Raw genomic sequence first — 22,669 nt, 5'->3', positions numbered from 1 at the left:
TCTCCTGCTGAAGTACCTTGAGGACCTGCGGAAGTAACTTCTACATTGGGACAGAGACTCACAATGGCCCCCCATGCTCCTCTGATCCAGCCCATCTGGCCCCCCTCTTGCCATCCCCAAACACATCAGCCTTCACTGTCTGGGCCCTAGCTCTCCCTCACCCTCCTTAACCCAAACCTGCCATCCCTCCACCCCGTGAACCACCTCCCTTTCCCGAGCAGCTGTTCCCCCCACCGTCACCTCTGCTGCCTGTTCCTACTCCTAGGGCCTTCTCCTGATGAGGGCTTTTCCCACCTTGAAAAGCAAGCCCACAATCAAGACTCCATGGGTAACGAAGCAGGGCAGGGGGTCATGGGGAAAGATGATGAGCAATACAGAGCAGAGCATGGGGCGATTCATTAGATTTGTGGTAATCCACCCCTGCAGACTGTACTGACAGAAGAATAGAATCCAGGCTGTGAGATCTGGCAAAACCTGGAGAGAGCATGGTGAGAAATTCCTAATGCTTGTGGAACTGAGCTAAATTGAGGTAAAGTGTGTCATCTACTCTGACTTCCCAGTCCTAGAGAGATGATTTGTGCAGGGACACACAGCTAGTTCAATGCTTTTCACAGTATTGGAACTTGAGCCCACATCTTCTGACTCCAAATACAGATGAGTCTGTGATGCCAGGCTGACTCCCTCTGTCCGTGTTTCTCTGAGGACCCTTCCTATCATTGGGGCATGAAACGGAGTTTGTAGTTCTCAGTCACTGTCCCTAAGCCAGTCTCCCGGGGCCTGATGTCCAAGTAGTCTGGAGGCTTGCAGGAGACCATTGAGAAGTTCTGCAGGATGGTGCTGAGAAAGATGAAGAGTTCTGATCGAGCAATACTCTCACCCAGACAGACGCATTTCCCTGTGGGTGGCAGAGAAGGGTAAATAAGAGAACCTTAATAACAACAGCAGCACCTAGTGTTCATCTAACACTTTGCTTCACCAAAAGACATAATGGGGCCCATGATGCCCCTTCTCCCAACCTGGGGACCTCATTCCATGAGACACGTGGGATAAGCAGGGATGGGGAGGACATGGGAGGCAGAGGAGAGATCCAAGAACTGTCTCTTCTCCCCTCTTCCACTCAGCCCTCACCCTCCCCAATCTTTTCTTTCTCCATTAACCACTTACACTGTAACCTCTGGAATTCCCTATTGTTAACAAACTCCTCCTTTAGAGTGCACTCCATTCTGATAACTGTCCTCTAGGCATCTCCAGGTCACTCTTCCTCCTTTCCAAGAGATTCAGTATCACCTTCCAACACCTTGTCTTCCATGTTTTTCTGTCTCTTCAATTTTCATAACTACTGTCTCAGGGCTACCTGAAGCACAAATGAGAAGATATGTGTAAAAACCACTGAGCACAGTGCCTAGCACAGTGTGGGTCATAAGGTGCCTGGCACAGTGTGGTCATAGGATTGATCACACCTTGGATCCTCCACCTGCCCCATGGCTCTACATCTGCCCCGACTGAATTTGTCTTGGGTATCCAAGTTCCTAGTTATGACTGTTCTCCAAATGGCAGGATCGCAAGGCCCCTTCTTGTCACCTTCCTACATATCAATGTCTTTCCTAAAATGTGATGGCCAGAATTCAACACAATGATTTGGATAGGTTCTGACTAGGGTAGAAGACAGAAGGACAATCAACTGTCACAGCCTTGGACACTATCCCTCACTCCATGTAGCTTAAGATCCCATTTGTTTATTGGCTCACATGGTTGACTCATATAGCAGTTGTAGGTCCTCTTAAGATAAAGTTTGAGTTTATATTTTTGTATTGATTTTTTGATCCCATATATAAGATTTTACGTGTATCCTTGTTAAATTCATCGTCTTAGTTTTGGCCTTAGAGCCCACCAAAATCTTTTTTGGATTCTGATTCAGTCATCTAGTACGTTAGCTCACCCACACGGGTTTGTGTTGTGGGGATCTTTAATAAGAACGCCATTCATGCCTTTATGATTCTAGGTTAAACAGCATGGAGCTAAGCACAGATCCCTGGGGCACTCCACTGGAGACCTCCTACTACTGCATATCAAACCATTTAAGAGTACTTTGGGGATCTGACCATTCAACTAGCTCTGAATCCAGCTAACTGTGCCATCTTCTAGGCCACATATCACTATTTTGGTCACAAGAACATAAGATGAAAACTCCTATCCACCTCCTGAGAAAGAACTAGGAGTCTGAATGCCAATCATAGCATACTCTTTTACTCTTTTTATTTTTCTTGGATTGGTGTTTTTGTTTGTCTTTTCTTTAACAACTTAGCCAATATGGAAATGTGTCCTGTGTGACTGCACATATATAATCTATATCAAATCGCTTGCCTTCTCAAGGAGGAGGAAGGGTAAGGAGGGAAGGAAAGAATTTAGAATACAAACTTTTAAAAAAACAAATGTTAAAAATTGCTATTATGTGTAATTGGAAAAAAATAAAATATAAATATTTTCCAAAAAAGAACATTATAAGAAACTTTGTCAAATGCATGGTTAAAATTCATTATCTAAACTGGGTTGGAAAACATTCTGGGAAGATGGCAGAGTAGGTCAGAAAATTCTAAGCTCTCCAGATTTCCTCCAGAAACAAGACAAGATAGCATTTCAGGGTGAACCTAGAGCAGCAAAAAATAAACAAACACAAAAACCCCCAAGAGTTGGTACAGAACAGTGGTTCTCCTGGGACAACTGGAGAAGATCTGAAGAAAGATCTCAGGGTGCAGGTTCATTCTGAGTGAAATGTAAATGCACCCAGGCTATCTCAGCTGAAACAACAAACAACAAGTCCTAAGGACAGTTAGTTTTGGAGGTAGCCTCAGTCTCAGCCACAGGAATTCTCACCTCACAGACAGTGGAGGGGGGGGGGCAGTCAGACAGGGGAAGATTGAAGGAACCTCTGCTGCCCATGGATGACGGCAGGCCCAGCTGTGCCTGGGGAAAAGGAACCAACACAGTGAGGACACTGCTGGCTGTGGGCACTTACAGGAGAGCGGAGTTCTTGGTTTTGGTTCCAAGCAGAGGGGAGAACTGATGGTTCTAGCCACTGTAGGGTCCTCAAGGAGCAAGAGCATTTCCAGCATAGTGTGCCAGGGGGTCTTAGCTGTGGCTTGGAGGAGGAAAGTGCAGAGGTTGGGCCCAAGACAAAGGTCAAAAAATAACAGAAGGACCTGAGGCCAAAGGAGCCATCCACCACACCCCAGGACTAGAGGTGATTATCATAACAAGCTGCTAAAATTTTTTAAACAAATATTTAAACAGAACAAAAATGAGTAAAGAAAAGAGAAAGAATCAAACCATAGACAGTTACTATGGGAAGAGAGAAGACCCAGGTTTGTCCTCAGAGGAGGATACTGAAGCCAGAAAAAGTTTCTCTTATCTCAAAGAGGAACATAAAATGGTCACTTGCCCCAAAAGAATTCTTAGAAAAGCTCAAAAAAGACTTTAAAAATCAAATAAGAGGTTGAAGAAAAAAATGTTTTAACTGAGAACAATCCAAGAAAATCAAGAGTATGAAAAGAAAGTCAACCAACTGGAAAAGGAGATCCAGAATCTTAAGGAAGAAAACAACTCCTTCAAAACTAGAATTGGGCAAGGGGAAGCCAATGATGTTACAAGAGATCAAGAAATAATAGAAAACAAAATAAAAAGAATGAAAAAATAGAAAATAATGTGAAATGTAAAAACCAACCGATCTGCAGAACAGATCAAGAAGGGAAAACATAATAACAATCAGACTACCTGCAAGCTATGATCAAAAAAAGAATCTCGATACAATAATACAAGAAATAATTTTAAAATTGCCCTGAAGTTTTAGAACAAGAGGGGAAAGTAGAAATAGAATAAAATCCACCAATCGCTACCTGAAAGAGATCCCAGGATAAAACCTAGAGGATATCACAGCTAAATTTGGGACCCCCAAATTAAGGAGAAAATAGTATTAAGGAGAAACCAGAAAAAAAATTCCAATATCACAGAGCCACAGTTAGAATTACATAAGATCTAGCAGCAGCTACATTAAAAGACTGCAGGTCTTGGAACACTATAAATTGAAGAGCAAAAGAACTGGGGTTGTGGCCAAAAATATCATACCCAGCAAAGTTAGGTATAATCCTGAATGGAAAAATGGACATTCAATGAATTGATAGATTTTCAGGATTTTGTCTCAAAAAGATCAAACTGAATAGAATATTTGGCATGCAAGAGCCAGGAGAAATACAAGATAAACACCAAAGACCAATTACAAAGGAATCAATAAGGACAAATTATGTGCTTTTTATACGTGGAAATGTGAGCTGTATGCGTAAAATCGTCATTAGTAATTGCCTAGTTGGGAAGTAAGATTGGGGTAGGGCTGAGTATGATGTGAATCTAAAAAAGGAAAATTATGCAGAAAAGGTAAAAAGAATAATTTTCTCATGCAAATGAGGCACAGGAGGAAGAATGGATACAAAGGAATCAGATGGGGGAGGAAGGCTCGTAGTGCTGGAACCCTACTCACATCATGTCTGGGTTAAACAGAGAACAACATACACATTTAGAAGGGTATAATTTATAAAGAAATAAGAGGATAATGTAACAGGATGGGGGGGCAAGTATAGAAGGGTGTTTAGGCTAACATGAATAGATTAAAGAGGGAACAACATATATGTGTGTATATGTATGTGGGTGTATGTATGTAGGTATGTATGTATAAACAACATAAGTGCTTATGTATGTGTGTATGTATCTATTTATAAATCCAGAAAGAAGCAATAGGGCAAGGGGATAGGGTGGAGGGAGAGGATGAGGGATGGATTCTTGGAGGGGGGAAGGTTAAGGAAGAGGAGGGCAAGGTAGGGGTAGAAGTAAAGCAGAGGAGTGAGGAGGGATAGGAATAGGGTAGGAATGATAGTGAGGAAAAACAGGAAGAAGGAATGTATGTAACACGTAATTATAGATGAGAATGTGAGTAGGATGAATTTGCCCATAAAATGGAAAGAGATAGCAGATCAAAAATTTGAATTCAAAAATATGTTGCTTTCAGGAAATGCTATAAAAATGAGACCTTAAATTATAAGGTGAAAGCATTGTTGAAGCATAAAATAGATACTTTTGAATATTTTAAATGAAAATTTTCTTGTATAAGTAAAGCCTATGCAGCCAAGAATAGAAGAAATACAGAAAATTAGGGGGAACTTTCACACACAATCTCTCAGATAGAATGTGATGGGGCTGGAATATTGCTATGGTGTAGGAAATGATGAGTTGGTTGATTTAGAAAAACATGGGAAGACTTGGACTTATGAAGGAAGATGCTATCCACCTTCAGAGAAACAGATGCCAAGTAGAAATAAGCATGGTACGGTCTTACACATGTGTATAAGTGTATCCGTGTATATATGTGTATGTTTATAGATATCTATGTATATGTATATATGCTTATGTGTTTATGTATGTGTGTGTATCCATTCTTTAACCGTAGATTTGTGGAGTGGGGGAAGAGAATAAAAAGTGAACAACAGAGAACAAAAGAAAACAAAAGGAAACCAAAAAAGTTGGATGGCTTTGTAGTATTTATTGTATAGGTTTCCTTGAAATGGAAGTTTAGTGTTCTATATTGAATTCTCTCTTATGTTCTGTGACATACATGGCTAGTAAGCCAGGAAGACTTGAATTCGACTCCCGTCTCTGACTTATACTGGCTGTGTGAACTTGGGCAAGTCATTTAACTTCTCAAAGCTGTTGCCAAGTCTCTCAGACCCTCAGTTTCCAAGAAGGTGGCTGACTTGGAGTGGTAGAAGGAGTTTCCTCACTGATGAGTCCCCTAGACTCATGAAATCCTAGGTCTAATTCCTGCCACTATCCCAAAGTGATACAGTTTTTTTCTTTTTCCTTCCTTAATTTGTGTTTAAGTTTAAAATAAAATTTAAAACTAAAGAAAAGAGAAATGCTGGAAAAAAATCTGGTATGTCTACAAAAAAATAATGTGGGTCAATAGCCTTTCCCTGATCTAGTCTAGTAACCTTTTCAAAAGGGGAAATGAAGTCAATCTGACATAAGGTCTCTTTCAGGAAGAAGTTGTGGCTGGCTCCTTGTGGTCATGATGCCTTTTCCCAGATTCACTAACCATCTCATTACAAAATTTTGCCAAGAATAGAAGTCATGTTCAATGGCTTATAATTCAAAGACTCCATTTCCTTCCTTTTGTTTTGGAAAACCCAGGAGACCCCTGCCCTTCTCCCATTCTTCACAGTCTTTCAGCGCTCACTCACAGTGGCCCAGCAAGTGTATCTGACAATTCTTTCAGTCTCCTGAGATGAAGATGAAATGGGCCTAGCCACCTCTAGTGTCGTCCCTGAGTCCTCATTTTCACCCCACACATCCAACCCATTGCTTAATCTTGTTCTCAATCTCACATCTATCAGAATAGGTCTCCTTTCTTCTCACCCAGCTGCCACCCTAGTTCAGGTCCTCATCACCTCTTAGCTGGACCATTACAATAGCCTCCTAACTAGTCTCCCTGCCTCAAGTCTCTCCCACCTCCAATTCATCTTCCACTCAGTTGCCAAGGTGATTTTTCTAAAGCATGGGTCTAGCCATGTCACCCCTCTGTTCAGTGAGTTCTGTTGTTCAGTCTTTTCTATCATATCTGACCCCCTATGACCCCATTTGGGGTTTTCTTGGCAAAGAGATCAGAGTGGTTTGTCATTTCCTTCTCTAGCTCATTTTACAGATGAAGAAACTGAGGCAAACAGGGTGAAATGACTTGCCCAGGGTCACACAACTAGTAATTGTCTGAGGCCAGATTTGAACTCAGGAAGATGAGGTACTCTATCCACTGTGGCACCACACAGCTGCCCCTCCATGAGTTCTAATTGCTCCCTATTGCTCCAGGATCAAATATGAAGTCTTTAAAATACGAAGCATGTAAGGCTCTTCCTGAGCTGGCCCATTCCTTCTCACCCAGTCTTCCTTCATTTATTCACTCTGTAGTTCAATGAAATTGGCTTACTTGTACCTCCTCAAACATCTTGACCTTTGTTCTGCCACTGGACTTCGCTGATGACTTTGCACAGCTCTGCCTCACTTAAATCCAGTTCATACACAAGTCAAGATATCATCCTGTGATGTCATTGGTCCTGTTCAAGAATGAAGGATCGACAAGAACACCTCCTCAACTCTACACACCTTTGCACTGGCTGTCCTCCATACCTGGAATGCTCTATCCTCTCACTTCTACCTCTTCCCTCAAGAGTTAGTAAGCCCTGGGGCAGCTAGGTGGTGAGGTGGATAGAGCTCTGGCCTTGAAGTCAGGAGGACATGAACTCAAATCCACTCTCAGACACATGACATTTACTAGCTGTGTGACCCTGGGCAAGTCACTTAACCCCAACTGCCTCACCAAAAAAAAAAAAAAGAGTTACTAAGCGCAAAGTGTACCCACCCACATCCCAGGTGCTAAAGCCTTTTCCTTTCAGATTATTTTTATTTATTCTTTATAGATCTTGGTCATACCTAGTTATTTACATGTTGTCTCCCGCCCCCATTAGAATGTGAGCTCCTCAAGGATAAGGACTGTGGTTTTTTACCTTTCTTTGTAGCCCCATCCCTTAGCCTATTGCCTGGCATACAGTAAGAGCTTAGTAAATGCTTATTGATGAACTGACTAATTCAGACTCGAGCTGTGGACCAGAAATGAAAACCCCATGGTAGAGGTTGATCAGGGGAATTCCTTGATTAACAAGATGAGTCTTCAGAGTACTGAGCCCCAGCCTCCTAGAAAGAAGATGGGTTTCCTGGACAACTACCAGGCTCAGAGTTGGCTATCTAGCAACCCAGTCATGGGTGCAGGATCCAGTCTTCCAGAGAGATGAGCTCCTTGGCAGCTCTAGCTTCTCAGTAAGAGGAGTTAGCTTCTTCCTTCTCCATAACATTGGAAGGAACCATATTTCAGTCCTCCTCTCTCTAAGGGGATGGCACTTCCAGGAACTCCCTATTCCTATTTCTAGAGGGCTAGATCCTGGAACTCCCAGGGTTGTGATTGCTAAAAACAACCACCTTGGGGCTGTGGCTGCCCAGCAAATTGCACACCACCATCCATCCAGGATATTGGGACTGACTCGTCCTCTGTTCTGCTTGGCCTCAGAAGGTAGAATTAGGTGTAACTTGTAGAAGTTGGTTGAGGTTAAATGTCAAGAAGAACTTCTTCATCATCTTCATCATCATCATCATCATCATTAGCAACATCATCATCATCATTGCTATCCCAAATTGGAAGCAGCAGAATGGGTGAGGTACATAAAAATCTGCTCTCTAAGTCAGGAAGACTTGAATTTGACTCCTGTCTCTGACCTATTCCGGCTGTGTGACCTCAGGCAAGTCATTTCACTTTTCAAAGCTGTAGGCAGCTCTCTCAGACCCTAAGTTTCCAAGAAGGTGGCTGACCTCGATTGGTAGAAGGGGTTCCCTCACTGATGAACCCTCTAGGATAATGAAATCCTAGGTCCAGTTCCTGTCACTATCCCAAAGTGAAGGAGGATGCCTCAGTAGAGACTGTGTTTCCCCCTCACTGTAGGTCCCCAAGCAGAGTATGGTCACTTGTAAGGAATGAGGCAGTGGAAAGTCCTTTTGACTGTATGAGTTCCAACCAGATGGCTGCTGAGGTCGTTTCCAACCCTGAAATCCTATGATTCTTTGAATTCTCCTGCTAAGATGTTAAGCCACTGTCCCTCTAAGGCCAGGAAGCTGAAATTCAAAAATCTTCTCTCTGGCCACCATAGATGAAAGTACCTTGAGCTCCAACGAATCTCTGTCCCAATGCAATCATCTAACTTCAAAGGTGCTGGTGGAAGTGAGGGCACTGCCCCTCTCCCATGAACCCAGATCTGCTCTTTGCTTTACAACTCTCTGTCTCATCCTCCACAAAGAGGTACAGACCAAAGAGCCCAAAGGTGCAGTTCCCCTTGAATGGTGACCCAGTACGAAGAGGTAGTTCTGATCCCCAACAGATGAGCCATTTAAATCACCCTGGAGGACCAGGAGCTACTCTCAATACCCCCTCAAGGTATTAATGGACACTGACCTCCCTCCACAGAGAGAAGTAAGTAAAGTCCTAAAGAAAGGCCCATCCCAGGCAGAGTAGATCAAGAGCCCACCTTACAATCAGGAAGATCTGGGTTCAAGTCCTTGACTGTGTAAACCTACACGAGTCCCTTAATCTCTCCATGCCCTAGGCAGCTCTCTTAGACTATAAACTGCAGGGCAGGTAGTATTCTATGCTGGGACAGGGTGTTCCTTGGGAACTCCCTACCAAAGGGAGAAACCACAACCAAACCCGCCCTGAAAGCTACCCAAGTTTCTTGAGAATTGGGAATAGTTTGTTTGTTGTATTTATGACCCGGCTTCTAACCAAGCCTGGAGCATTTTGGGAGCTGTCATGTATGCAAAAGAAAAGTCCTCTTGAAGAAAATGCTGTCTTCACCTGACTCTGATCACTTGCATAAGGAATGTGCTGGGTTGGTCTGGGTTGATCCAAAGCCATATATATATATATATATCTGTGGAAAGTGCAGACTTCTCAATCTGCCCTCGATTTCTAGCTTGCCTCCCCTAAGACTTCAACCTTTCCCTGTGCCCTAGGGACTTTCTGCATGATAGAGGTCAGGTCACCTCTCTTGGTATGAGCTTTCCCTACAAGTTTGCAGCTTCCAAAGTCTGTTTCTGTGTGTCTCTTCCAAAGAATGCATGGCAGCACACCTGTTTCTCTCTCCCAAAGTTGTAGCATCATTCCCACCCATTATGTAGGTGTCCATTGTCACAATTTAGCATTCTCTCCACCATTGAGAGTCAAATCTCCTTCCACATATGCAGCAGCATGCAGAATGCCTGTTACAGTTGAGAGCCCGGTTACATCACTGTATCCTCAGTGCCTAACACAATACGTGACACATATGTAGTAGGTTTTTGATGAATGCTAGTTAATCCATTGACTGAGTAGGGAACTCCCCTGATCAATTCCATACACCCTTCTCAGGAATCATCTTCTAAATCAGCTGCCCTTTTTCACAAACAACCCTTTTTCTTGGGAAAGTCCTTTCCCTCCAATCAGCAATAATGATGAAAATACTATCTATCCCTTCAGAGATCTTTGGTTTCTCACCTAACACTCTGTATTCCTTAGCAGTGGTTTCTAGATTCCATCTGGCAATATCATTTGGGCCACAGGTGTCACTGGCATAGTCATCAAATTTGACAAATGTCCGAAGGTTCCCTGCCAGGGTCTAGACACATGTCCATGGATGGCAGCAGTGATCTCTTTTCTTGACCAGCTTCTCCCTCTGTCCTCCTCAGCTGGGAAGTCACCACCTGCCACATTGTGTCTGACCTCTCACTTGACAAGCACAGGGATATCCAAGTCATTCCTTGAAGGACCAAGGCTTTCCTCCCAGAGCATCTAGATCCTCCTCTACAGGAAGGGTCACCTCTCCGTTCCCTAGCTCCAAGAGTTCTGTGTTCCTTCCCTTTCTGCTCTATGCCTATCCTTCTGCTCACCAACCTATCATAGTTAAGATGTCCCCTACGTCTTCTGACATTTTTCATTTTTGTTGTTTTCACCCCAAAACCCTGTTCCATTTCTAATAAGATCATAGATTTAGAAATGGGAGATAACTTAGAGGTTACCAAGTGCAACACTATTATTTTACAGAGAAGAAAACTGAGGTCCAGAATGAGGAAGGAACTGGTTCAAGACCACCTAGTTGGTGGAGGGAGAAGGCATTAAATTGGAAGCTGGGACTCAATCGTAGGTCTTCTCCAGACCTCTAACCACTAAACACACTGCCCCTCAGGGCATAGGAGTAGCTGTCCAAGAGGTAATAAAAGCAAAGGTTAAGTTGTCACCTCACCCACCCACATCCCCAATGAGCCCAGCTTCCAAAATGGAGCAAAGACCCAATTGCTTTCCCTGGTATGGGAAAAGAACCCTGGATTTGGAGTCATAGGAACAAGGCTTGGGTTTGGCCCATGCCAATAATTCATTGAATCACCTTAGTGAGTTCCCTTCCCTTCTCTTCTCTTACTTCATTGGCAAAATGGGAATGATATTTGCACTGCCCACCTCGTAAGGCCAGTTGTGGCAAACCTTTTGCAAACCTCCAGGTGCCAGAGAAAAGGGATTTATTATGTAGATTATTATCCTACACTAAATAAAGGAGATAGCAACCCTCCCCTCTTTGTGGAAGTTGGGAGAGGGCCTAAAGATTGGATGGCGGTAGAGACGGGGGGGGGGCCGCAGATAATGTTGGGCTCAGTTGACACACTGCTTAATTTTACTGGAAAGTTTTTGTTCTTCTTTATTGTTTGTTTCAATAAGGATTAGCTTTCTGGTAGATGGCGTAGGAGGAATATTTTTGAAATTAAGGAAGTACAAAAATGAAAGCTGTCAATAAATTTTTAAAGGAAAATAGTTTGTTTCTTTTAATAAAGAGAGAACTCTTAATGGGGAAAAAAGTCCACCATTTTTAGTATTACTTAGGAAAACCCAGATTAGAAAAGGAGAGATCCACTTCTGTTTGATGCAGATATCTCTTTGGGGGAAAACTGCCTATTTTTCTGTTACAACACTCCTCTACTTCTCTTTCTCTATAACTTGGTATCCAGCCAGGCAAGGCATCATTGCAAGGCTCTAAGCTGGCATTCTGTTTAATCAACCTATACCTTGTTTGATGGTTGGCACCCATCCTGATATAAGGTTCCATAACTGACAAGTACAGGCAGAGTTGTAGCCTGCCTCTCTCTCTCTCTCTCTTTCTCTCTCTCTCTCTCTTCTCTCTCCTCTCTCTCTCTCTCTCTCTCTCTCTCTCCCTTTCTCCCTCTTTCTCTCCCTCTCTTCCCCTTCCTCCCTCTCTCTCTCTCTCTCTCTCTCTCTCTCTCTCTCTCTCTCTCTCTCTCTCTCTCTCCACCTCTGTGTGTGTGTGTCTCACTGACATGTACTTACCCAAGGAGAAAGGGATGAAGGCTTCATTCTTTTTCAGAGCTCCTTGGGTATCCAAGAAGTGGTTGGGGTCAAAGATACGTGGCTCCTGAAAATGATGAGGATCTTTCAGACTGGAGCTCAGGAAAGGAACACATCAGTACCCTGGTGTGAATGTGAGGGAGAAGGGCTCAAAGTAGGTAGCAACGTAGCTCCCCTTACTTCTGGGGAAATTCTAGGATTTCTAACACTGGAAGGGAGAAGCATAGTGTGCCCACATCAGGGGTGCTGCAAGCATTGACTTTGGGCACTCACCACTCCAAAGACTCGAGGACCCCAAATGACTTTACCTTGGGAAGTAAGTAGCCTCGGAAGGAGGTATTCTCAGTCACCATGTGAGGTATATGCAGAGGGAGGAGGTCACTGAATCTCTGGATTTCATGGATGACAGCATCAGTGTAGGGCATTTTGGCTCGATCCTGGAGTTCTGGAGAACGGTTCTTCCCTATTACCCGATCAACCTCTTCCTGGACTTTCTCTGGGGCAGAGGAAGGGACATGTAAACCCAATTCACAGAAGGGCCCCAGAGCGAAAGTGGAGAACACGCAGATTAGTGGGTGCCACTGCTTTATCAAGCAGTCTGGTGGCATTCAAAATAAGGCAAAAGAACTCTGACATGGGCAGTTAGGTGGCATTGTGAATTGAGTGCCAGGCCTGAAGTCAGGAAGATTCAGTTTCATGAAATCAAATCTAGCCTCAGATATTAGCTGTGTGACCCTGGGCAGGTCACTTGACCCTGTTTGCCTCAGTTTCCTCATCTATAAAATGAGCTGGAAAAGGAAATGGCAAACCATTCCAGTACTTCTGCCAAGAAAATCCCTTTCAGAGATTTGGTGTGTAGCATTGCTTTTGCTCATCCAGGTCAGAACACTCACAAACACCGACTGATCTGATGAAAATAATGGGGAAATTCAGAAGCTGCTAAATGAAAACATGAGAACTCCCCAGGGTTTTCCAGCAGGATAGTTCATTTGAACTGCCTCAGGAAGATTCTGATGATCACCTGGCAGGATAAGATGCCAGTCACTTAGGTACTTCCTCAAACCAAACTGTCAAGCATTCAACTATACTGCATAAAGCTCAGATCTAATGGGCTGGCCACATTGTTCAAATGCCAAATGTATGCTTGCTAAAAGGACTATGTTACAGAGTACTCACATGGGGCAAGAGCTGACATGGTGGTCAGAAAAAGTGGTACAAGGACACTCTCAAGGTCTCTCTTAAGAACTTTGGAATTGATTGGGTGACATGGCAGACACTGGCACAGGACCACCTAGCATAGTGTGCCCTCATCAGAGAAGGTGCTGTGCTCTATGAGCAAAGCAGAATTGAAGTAGCTCAGAAGAAATTTGAGATACGCAAATTTAGAGAATCCACTCCAAATGTTCACATAGACTGTTTGTGCTTGGCCTGTGGTAGAGCATTCCAAGCTCGTATTGGTCTGACCACCAATCAGACACTCTGTAACTTGACTCTAACATAGTGATGTCATTTGGTCCTCCTCAACAAAGGACAACCAAGTAATAAAACCCCAAACATAGTCATGGAGTGTCAGACAGGACTGAAAAACGACTTACTACAACAACTCTGACCACTTCCACAATGGAGCCCATTCAGGAAAAGTTAACCTGGAATCTCTAAGAGGCACTCACATTTGACTTGCCTAAGAAAGTCTGGGATAATGGAAGAGACCAACCGTTGATGTGCCTCTTACCTGCAAAGTGCTCATGAGTTGAATAAAGAATAACCAAGGTTTCCTTAAACTTTTAAGAAGCCATTTGGAAAGCCAACTAGAAGGTCATTTAAGTCCTCATTTCCCAAGTATTTATGAAACCCTTACTGTAGGAGAAGCCCCTTAATTCCCTGCTTTGTTTCCAAGATAAAAAAAAAATCACAGGACTTGGATGAAATGGGAGTTATTAACTCAATTCCTCCTGGTGAAATAAAGAGTCCTTCCCAGGCCTTATCACTTCTCTGACACTGCCTCTTAATTTCCTCTAGACCTTACCACCTGCGCTGCCACCACTTTCTAAGGTGCTCTAAGTCTTACCAACTTCCAGACCTCTGAAATTGTCACCTGCCTTACTCTTGCTCCTCATCTCCAACTCCTAGCTTCCTTGGCTTGCTTCAAGTCTCAACTAAAATTCCATCTTCTGAAAGAAACTTTCCTGATCCCCTTTAATGCTGGTACTTCCCTTCTGTTGATTACCCTCAATGAATCCAGTGTATATAGTTTGTACAGAATTAATTGAAGTTATATGGATTTTTCCCTATTCGACTGACAACTTCCTGAGGACAGAAGTGTTTTCTTTATAATCCCAGTACAGTGCCTGGCACATAGCAAGTGTTTAATCAATGTGTTTTCATCTGACTTACCTACCAGTGTAACTTAAGAACCCTTGGACCACTGCCCCTTAGGACTTCTGGGTGTTTCCATCTGCCCTGTGGATGAACTTTCTTTATTGTGTTATTTCCCCAGTAAGAGTATGAGTTCTTACCGGCAGGAACTGTCTCTATCTTTTGTTTGACTCCCTGGCGCTTAGAACAGTGGTTGGCATATACCAAGTGTCTATTAGATGCTTTTTCATTCATTCATTCATTGATTCATTATTACAAGTCTGAAAAGAGTATTTCTTCAGAGTCAGAATGTGAGGTAGGAAACCAGTGTAGGGATAAGGGGACAATTCTCTGAATGAGGAAGTGGAAAGAATAGCATTTCAAAGGGATTTGTTTCTCAGGCTGGTCTTACCTAATGTTTGGGTAAATTATCTAGAGGGGGAAGGCCACCTCTGTTTCTTGCTGTCTCAAGGTATCCACCTTCTGGAATCTTCTTTTTTCACTGTCTCTTTCATGATTATCATTATTAGTGATGGTGATAATGATAATAGTTACCATTCATATAGCACCTACTACTTGCCTGGCACTTTGCAGAGCACTTTATCTAATTCATCTCATTTGATCCTCACAACAACCCTGGGAGATAGGGGTTATTTTTATCCCCATTTTACAGTTGAGAGTAAACTGAGGCAGGCAGAGGTTAAATGACTTACCCAAGGTCCCATAGTTAGTTAAGTGTCTGAGGCCTGATTTGAACTCGGGTCTTCCTCACTCTATCCACTGCACCACTTAGCTGTCTCTCTTGAGGCCAGACATGTTCAAGATATGGGTCTGATTCTCAGGACGTTCCCAGAAACTGCTTGAAGCGGCTTAGCTTAAATGTGGACAAAGTTTGAGAGCTTCACTGAGCATCATAACTGGAAGGTGCCTTGGAAGACCATCCAAGTTTCCCTTGACATTTTTTGACTTGGCAGGAGCCTCTGTGGCCATCTGGACCAATTTACACTCTGAAAGAAGAATTCTCACTACAACACACCCAGCAAGTGGTCAGCACCAGCCTGGAGGCCCCTAGCCAGGGGGTTGCCCACCCAGCTTCCCGAACCAGCCATTTGCTTCTACTTTGAAACAGCTCTCACAGTTAAGAAACTTCCTTGTCTCAAGTTGGCCACTTTGTCATTTCCCCCCATTGCCCCTGACTCTGCTTCCTGGAGGCAAGTAGAAAGCTACTTCTTCCTCCACAGGACTGTCCTTCAGATACTAGCAGATGCTATCACCTCCTGGCCCCACCTCCTATCCCCAAAGTCTTCTCTTCTCCAGGTTAAGCATACATAGTTTCTTAAATTGCTATTCGTATGACAAGGACTCAAGGCCTTCCAACACCATGGTTGCCCTCCTCCAGATACTGTCCAGCTTATCAGCACCTTTCCTAAATCGTGATGTCCAGAACCATACAGAATGTTCTAGTTATGTTCTGATGAGGGTGGAGTACAAGGTTAGCAGAACTAGTACCTCCTTGTTCCTGGAAACTATGTCCCTCCTTATGGAGTCCAAGGTCCCTTTTCTGGCTGGTACAGCCAATGGCTGATGCATATTGAGCAAGTAGCCTACTAAAACCTTCAGATCTTTTCTAAGCTATTGTCTAACTGTGACTCCCCACCTTATACCTGAGTTCTTTTTTTAACAAGATGTAAAACTTTAATTTAATCTAATTCCTAATAGATTCATTCTACTAGATTCAGTCCAATGTTCTAGTTTGTCCAGGTCTTTTCTGGATCCTATGCTATTTTCTACATGGGAAAACTGAGTCCCAGAGAAGGGAAGGACTTGCCTAAGGTCCCCTATAAAGCCAGAGGTAACACAAGCACCACAATGTTAGCCTCTGGGCTCTCAGTACTCTCACCTTCAGGAGCCCCAGGGATGCCCTCCCAAAATGCCTGCTCACCCTGCCACCCAGGGATATTTGAGAAGCAGGAGGCAGCCATAGTGCAGAGTGGTGCTGGTTGTCTCAGTGCCGGCAAAGAACAAATTCAGGACGGTAAAGATGAGGGACTTATGATCAAACTCAGAACCTGGGACCTCCTTCTCCTAGGGTGGTTGACAACAAATACAGAAGGAGGGGACACAGAGAGCCAGCAGAATCCTTCCATGCATCTCACTGCCTCTTCTTTATGGGGCCCATCTCACGGACTGATTCTTCCTGTCTGAACTGATCTCTGTCCTTTTCTATCTCCATTTTGTCAGCCCGTATGTGCATTAGTGTTTCCCTTCCCATATCTCCCTCTCCTTGTCTCTTAGCATCACCCTTTTCTCTCTGTCTTGGTTTTTCTTCCTCCTCACCCCTGTCTCTCTATCCCTCCCCTTCAGCTCTCCCTTCCCGTTGTCCCTCTCCCCATGCCCCTCTATCTCTCCATCTTTCCTGGGTTTCTCTGTGTCTCTTCCTGCCTCCTTCTCTGTGCGCACACACACACACACACACACACACACACACAACACACACAACCCCCCCCCCCACACCCATCACATTCCTTTTCTGTGAGTCTCACCAGTTCCTGTGTGTTGAGGGAGGGGAAGGAAGGGAGACTTACTTTCTCTATGCAGAGCAGGAAATTGTTGACAAAGTCTTGCAGGACCCTGGGGTCCAGGCTCTCTTGGTGCTTCTCAACATTGCTAGCAATAAAGTCTTTGGTGTTGCTGAGCAATTTTCAACACTCGGCGATGGGGCCCAGGAAAACACTTCAGCAAGCATGGGAAGTGTTCAGACAACTGGGGAGAAAGGACAAGGGGTAGGGCTCAGGCCTGGCTGACCCCAGCCCCAGCAGGTTCTGCATCTCTCAGCACACTTCACTGGAATTGATCCAAATGCCCTCCTTCCCACCGTGACCTTCCCTTACCCTCAGCCCCAACCTGCCCCTTCCAAACACCATAGCTCTATGTCCCCATGCCCCGTCCTTTTGTCCATCCTCCCTTTTCTTCCTTCTGGATTTTGTCTACATGACTGGAAATATAATTTAATATTCCAAATGAATACTGCACAGGAGCTATGTCATTGTCTCTCATAAATGTCACATATATGTGTGTCCTATCCCTACTGCAACTAGGTGATACAGTTGATAGCAAGTGTTGAGTTCAAATTAAGCCTCAGACACTTACTGACCATTGTGAGGATGAAATGAGGCAATCTTTGTAAAGGGATTCCCAAACTTTAAAGTGCTGTATAAATAGAATTATTATTATCATCATCATTGTCACCATATTAGGGACTAGTAAGGTCATGCTGTCTCTTGCTCCAACATTATCTTTGTGTGTCTGTCTCTTATCTTTTCCCCGTCTTTCTCAGTCTCCCTAGATTTCAGTAAGCCTTTTTTAATCACTTGCTGTGTTCTTGTCCCCTTGCTTGGCTCTGGGGATACAAAACAGTCTTCACTGCCTCCCTGTATCTCCTCCCCCTCCTCGCATGCTTCCCTCTCTGTCCTCTCCTTTCCGTTTCCCCTTATCTCCCTCCCTATGTGCTCCCTTCCCTTTATTATCTCTTGGTTCCTTCTCTCTGTGTCCATGGTGTCCCCCTGTGCACCCCTGTATTCGCCCTCCTTGGGTCCCCAAGTCACACCTGAATCCAGGAGGAGCTGATAATGGTAAAAGCTTCAGTTAACATGTTCAGCAATCCCTGGAACTCAATATCCTGGTATGCGAAGCGCTTGCCAAACACAAGAGAGCAGATGATGTTGGCCATGACTGAATGGAAAAGGAAGGTGGGGTCCAGAAGGGCCCCCGGACAAAGGAGAGATAAGAAAGGAGGGAATTTAGGGGAGAGGGAAGAAGCTCCTAGGTGTCTCCTCTCTGTCTCTTTGTTTTCTTTGGTAGCCCAGGATAATCTGTTTCTTTTGTCTCTGTGAAAATCCTCAGGGCCAGAGAAAATGATTAACAGAGGGAGCAAATTCTAAAACTCCAGGAAAGGGAAAGGACCATCTCTTCCCACTTCTGGAGTCCATTGTGTGAAAGGAGTAGGAGAGAAAAGGACACCATCTGGGACTTGTCCTCTCTCCTTTCTTCTATTCTTTCCCATTCCAACTTTGGGAGGGGAGATGACAGAAGTCATAAGCAGTGAGCCTGACAAGGGACCTTGGAGCAGAACCTAGAGGGGAAGAGTATATCCTATACCACAGGCGATGTTGCCCAGAACTGGCTGAATGCCTGTAGCTACTATGAACCCTGTGGCTAGTGAACCAGGCAGAATTCCATAATCTCTACTTTTTTCTGGATCTTTGAGCACAAGATGAGAGTGTAAAACGCTCTCTCCCCCATTCCTTTTCTATGAGCTTGCCATTATTCATGCTTTGGAAACAGCAACATCCACACTGGAGACATGGGAGAGAGTGGGTGTGGTGGGGAGGGTTGATATTGTCTTTTGCATTTCAAATACATGTTATTAATACATACATGCTCGCAAAATACTAAGTGTCATTACCTATGAATGGTAAGGAAAGAGATCTGAGAAAGAGAAGTACTTACAAGGGGTGCAGATAATCAAGCCAGATATAAATAATGTTTCATATTCTAATAGTCAATTAATATATCATCCCAGGAATCAGAGAGAAACCGCAGGCGAAGCCCCATCTGGAGCATCAGCCTGCCGGAAGGGCACTGACTCTGCACTAAGCAGGGCAGAGAAGTGGCAGATCTGGAACAGCTCAGCAGAGTACTCCCTGGTGAGTAATAAAAATAACAACAACAATAGTCACCATTTCTATAGCACTTAGTATGTGCCAGGCATCGTGCTAAGCACTTTGCAAATATTATCTCATTTTATGCTCACGACAACCCTGGGAGGTCCATGCTATTAGTATCCCCATTTTACAGATGAGGAAACTGAGGCAGACAGAAGTTGGGTGGCTTCCCCAGGGTCACACAGCTAGGAAGTATCTGAGGTTAGATTTGAACTCAGGTCTTTCTGAATCCAGGTTCAGCGCTCTAGCCACTGTGCCACCTAGCGGCCTCAACACGTATGTTGAGTAAAATATGTGTTGCACTTTGACCTCATTCAAGTCCTTTGGCTGGATTTTTACCTATGTAAAATTGGCACGTATGAACCGATCCCCTGAATAATTGCTATTACAGCACAGTTGTTTACTTGCCTCATGTAGATGTCACATGTTGGGGGACTCTGAGAAAACCATTTTGAGTTTTCTTTTGTGCTTAATCTTCATGCTCTCCCGTTCCCTTTCTTCTCTTGTTCTGTGCCTGTCTGAGTCTTTACATTTCTCCCTTTTATTGTCTGTGTATCTGTCTCCCCTCTGCATGTCTGCATCTGTCTCTGCTGTCTCCTCTCCTCACCCTGGGATTTCTGGAGTTCCTCTACCAAGCATTGGGCTTCAGTCTTTCTGATATCTTCAACATTCTTCTTTCCCGTCCCCAAGTCCCTGAGGGTAGTAATTGAGAATCTGCAAAGTGTCTTCCAATGTTGTGGTCTACCACTGCAAAAGAATCCCGGGGGAAAGAGAAAGGAAGAGGGGATGGGAAAGAGGGAGGGAGCTAAGACCCTTGCCCACTCATATCATCAATATATCACATATTTAACCCTCAAGACCATGCCCTCCAACATCCTCCCCCACATAACTCTTTTTGGATCTTACTATTCTTGCCCCGACATTCCTCACCCCCACAATTCTCATCCCCCATCCTGATGTTGCCTTCCACCCTCTTTCCCTAGGTCACTCTTCTCTGGCTTTCCCTCCCTTTTCTCCAATGTCCCTCCTCCACATACCTTATCCACTACATTATTCTTCCCTGACTCCCTATCACCCTCCTCCCCAATCTTCTCTCCCTAGCTCTTTCCTGCATCATTTCCCATAACTCATCTCCCCCAGGTCACTGATTCCCAAACTTTTCTGGCTTCCTCTTCTTCTATACCTCGAGTCCCATCCTGATGCTGGTCTTCACAATCCCACTGCCTTTCCTCACTGAACTCCTCCTGTCCTGATCTTCACCCTCTGCACTACCCACACACATATAGTTTCCCCACATCCTGCTCACCACATCCCTGGAAGACTGAATCAGATATGGCAAGGATCACGGCCACTGAACACCTTTGCATTCTTCACCACAGCTTCTTTCACAGCCTCTGGTCCGCATATGACAACCACCGGCCGGGTGCCCAGACAGACAGTGAACACATCCCCATACTTATCTCAAAACTGTGGGGCAGACCCACCCACTCTGTCATGCTCCTGACAGGTCCTGGATACCCATGGTCTCAAAGCTCTGTCCACCTCTGTCCTGGGCCCCAAGGCATAGGTTTAAAACTGAGGTCTTAGATAATATGGTCTCTAATTTCTTTCTCAGATTAGCATCCTCTATTCTAAGCTCAGCTAGGTGGTGCAGTGGGTGGAGTACTGGGCTTGTGGTCAGGAAGACTCATCTTCCTAAGTTCAAATCCAGCCTCAACACTCACTAAATGACTGAGGCTGGACAAGTCACTTGACCCTGTTTGCCTCAGTTTCCTCATCTGTAAAATGAGGTGGAGAAGGAAATGGCGAACCACTATACTATCTTTGCCAAGAAAACCTCAAATGGTATCCCAAAGAGTCAGACAGGACTGAAAAGAACCGAACAACAAATTCTAAGGTCCTTTCCAGTTCTGACGTCCTTTGTTCTACACTCATGGAATCTTCGATATTTAGAGAGAAAGGGCTTTATTGATCATTCGGTGCAGACATGTAAAATTCTTGGCCCACTAGCCAAATGTGGCCTGAACCAGAGTAAAATGTAATTGGGAAATGTTTAATAAAATAAATGTACATTACAACATAGATAATGCTAAATTGAGATTTTCTAAGCTACTGTCCACCGTGCAAGGATCTGTGTCTATGTGACGCTGACACTGCTCATCAGTTCTAATCTCCTTATATTACAGATGAGAAAACTGAGGGCCAGAGATGCTAAGTGCTTTTCCCCAAATTACGCAGCTAGTAAGTCAAGTCCATAGGCATTGATTACCAACCTCCTATGATCCAGGCACTCTGTGTGCTAAGCGCTTGCAGTACTAGGAAAAGCAAAAGTAGTCCCAACCTTCAAGGAGCTCACATTCTAACAGAGAAAACAATGTGTCAACAACTCCATGTATGCAAGTTATATCCAGGGTAAATGAGATAATCTCAGAGGGAAGGCACTAGCAGTAGCAGGGACAGAGAAAGGATGGGATTTCAGCTAAGAAGAGAAAGAATCAGAATTTATTCCCGTGTTCTCAGACCTCAAATCCTCAAGCCTTTCTCCCTTTTCTTTTTCTTCTGTCTTCACCTGCTTCTATATCCAGCCAAGACCTCAGACCTTGCTCCTTTAGGTCATTGATGTAGGGCTAGAAGGGACCTTAGAAGTCACTTAATTCAACATCATCATTTTGCAGATGAAGAAACTGAAGCAAAAGAGTAAAGTGACTTGCCCAGGGTCACACAGCTATTAAGTGTCTGAGGCTAGATTTGAACTCATCTTGAAGATGAGTCTTCCTGACTCCAAGCCCAAGTGCTTTCTGCACTATGATGCCACCTATCTGCAGAAAGGACCTTAGAAGTTACTTAATTCAACATCATCATTTTATAGATGAGGTAACTGAGGTGAGGGATTTGAGTGATTTGCCCAAGGTTGTCCAGGTAATAGGTGGTAGGGCTGGGATTTGAACCGAGGTCTTCCAAACACCAAACCCAGTGCCCCTATGCACAACATCATACTCACACGTGCTTCCAGAGCTCCCCTTCTTTGAGGGCCTCTCCCCCTTTACCAGTAGTCTGACCTCCCACATCTCCCTCATTGATGAATAATTTCAGAGTACTTAATCCCAGGGGAGCAGACATCAGACCCAGATCTTCTCTTGGAAGGTATCCAGGGTTCTCCAGCACACTCCTCTCCCGAACCCCCTCCTCTTGAGGGATACCAAAGCACTGCTCTGACCCAGAGAGAAAATAGAGCAGGAAACTACATCACTGTAGGCAGCCCCAGCACAGCCCTGGCCCAGGGAGGTCCTACACCCACTCAGTTACCCAGACAAAAGGATGGCTCACCGCCAGGAAGACATGGCATGGCGGGCAATGTGTAGCAGGTTGCCTAGCAGAGGCAGAGGTGGGGGCCCTGGAGGGAGGTTGCCCTTCTGGGGTCTATGGACTAGGAGCAGAAGGAGCCCCAGGAAGACAGCCAAGAAGAAGAGGCTTGCAGCATCCATGGCTTGTCCTCTGATGGTCCAGTTGCCTCCTTCCCCTCCCTGCTGCCTGGCCTGGGCCTTTATCCCAGTGGAGAAAGGAG

At 44.5% G+C, this 22,669-nt stretch overlaps 1 pseudogene; it reads right to left on the bottom strand.

Moving 5' to 3' along the window:
• Nucleotides 1-713: 713 nt before the first annotated feature.
• On the bottom strand, nt 714-22,589 carry LOC110204170 (cytochrome P450 2B6-like; annotated as a pseudogene).
• Nucleotides 22,590-22,669: the final 80 nt, after the last annotated feature.

The sequence above is a fragment of the Phascolarctos cinereus genome, unplaced genomic scaffold (genome assembly GCF_003287225.1).
Source record: "Phascolarctos cinereus isolate Bilbo 61053 unplaced genomic scaffold, phaCin_HiC Scaffold_726;HRSCAF=1367, whole genome shotgun sequence".
Classification (NCBI taxonomy): domain Eukaryota; kingdom Metazoa; phylum Chordata; class Mammalia; order Diprotodontia; family Phascolarctidae; genus Phascolarctos; species Phascolarctos cinereus.
This window is presented reverse-complemented; position numbering and strand designations above follow the sequence as displayed.